We start from the raw sequence: 2,026 nt of genomic DNA, 5'->3' as shown, positions 1-2,026 counted from the left end.
TCCAGACAGGGGACATGTTTTCCAGAAAGGGGACAGGTATTAAAAAACCTGGGAACTCAAACACCCTAAGGGACCAAGCAAAGGGTACCAGTTTGTCAGGGATGTTCTAGGACGAAAAGAGTCAATTTCGGTCTAAAATTCAGCTAGATTCTTTTTGTATACCTTCTATTCACTAAGGCCAACTTTCTCTTTAACATTTCGTAATAGTGCAAGCCCCTATCCGTTGAGGCCCCTAAATTTCTACAAATTGCTTGGAGAAATCCTGGTCTCTTCTCACTCGACTGTGGGCCTTGCATCTGTCTCACACCAGAGTCTCATATCAGACCCCAAGTGGTAAATGGCGTCTTCTTCATTATGTCAAATAAAGACCACACCAGGTGGCGGTTTTCCTAAAGGCTTAGAGGATGACAAGGAAGTGGGGGATTGCATTACAGCACTGTATAGTAAAACCCATGCTATCAAGTTGATTCCAACTCATGGCGACCCTATGTATTACAGTATGGAACTGTTCCATAGGGTTTTTCTTTTTTGGATGTAATCTTTTCAGAAGCAGATCACCAGGCCTTTCTTCAGCTGTGCCCCTGGGTAGGTTGGGGCCCCCAACCTCTAGGTTCGTAGTAGAGTGCGAGCCGTTTGCACCATCCAGGGACCCATATGGAACACAGAGCCTTCTCGTCCTAGATCCTTCTGCCTCGGAATCTCACAGAGGGCTGCTAACTTCTTAGGGAATTCTGCCTAAGGCCATTTTGCATAGCCAGGCCCATCCCTCTTCCTGGACCCCCCTTCAATGACCCTCCTTCCTGCACCCCAGTGTTTTCTGAGCATCTTAGCACCTCTCTCCCAATCTGCTCTTGGAAACCCAAGGCTCCTTTCTCTGTTCTGTTTGAGCGTTTCAGCCTTCCCCCTAGGTCTCACCGTCACCTGACCTCTGGGCGGGCATGTCAAATGCACCGTAAGAGTTTCGTCCTAATGAAAAATGGATGTCCCTCGCTAAGAGGATTTGTGCTATCCTCAAGACTTAATTGGATCAAATATTAATCTGCTTTTTAAAAATATGAAACAAAACTTATTTAAAATGTACTATTGTCTACGTTCCAAAGGAGGTTTCTTTAAAACCAACAACTTTTCATCTATTTAGCACAAGTTCTCTATCCTTTCAGAGACCCTTTGAGTCAAAATATCGAAATAAAAACACCTGTGTTGTTAATTAGATTAAGAAAGAACACATAAAATACACCACTAGTCTGCCTTTAAGAGAGGTACCTTTCCCAAGAGGAGCCAGAGCCAGCTTCTGCCCTTTATAATCAAAATGCACAGTGTTCCATGGTGGAAAGGACACAGAAAGAGTCAAAGACCTGGCTTCAAATTCTGAGTGTAGATCTTGACTATACTAGTTAAGACTCAGACCTTACTTTTATTATAACCCATTTTGACAAGGCAGTGTCTTTACCCAACACAATTACTGACCGTCATATCTGACCATTTGCCTGGGGTGACGTGAATCAGTTCATTTATTCATTCATATTAGTTAGTAATAGAGCTTGGATTAATACTAATGCTTGGATTAGAATTTGATTTTCCTGAATGTTAAGTGTTTGCTTCTTTATACCAGAAGCCTCCTAGTGGTGAAAATGCGGCAAAAAGGTGATTGAACCTTCCGTAATTTTTCTTCCAGTTAAAAGGATGTATGTTAGGTTTTAGCCTAACCTTGCCCAACTTTTCTGTTACTAATTGATTGGCATCCCGAACGACTCTACCTAACATATCAACACAGGACGTTGGCACTGGTATATTGAAAATGGCATTAGGCTAGAAGTAACACACGTTCTATCAAAACCATCAATTTTGTATCATTTATTTTCCCTAGTCAGGTTCTGCAGAGCATTTTCAGGGTGAGATTGATTTGCCAGGAGCATGCCAAGATAAAATCCTAAACATAACGTAGTGCAATGAACCTACATCCAATTGCTTTCCTCGTTTGTATTTAAGAGAAGTTTTTTGTAAGCATGCTTTTCTAGTTTCTAGG

Source organism: Trichechus manatus, unplaced genomic scaffold (assembly GCF_000243295.1).
Source record: "Trichechus manatus latirostris isolate Lorelei unplaced genomic scaffold, TriManLat1.0 scaffold00205, whole genome shotgun sequence".
Taxonomy (NCBI): Eukaryota; Metazoa; Chordata; class Mammalia; order Sirenia; family Trichechidae; genus Trichechus; species Trichechus manatus.
The sequence above is the reverse complement of the archived record's forward strand: the minus strand, read 5'-3'. Positions refer to the sequence as shown.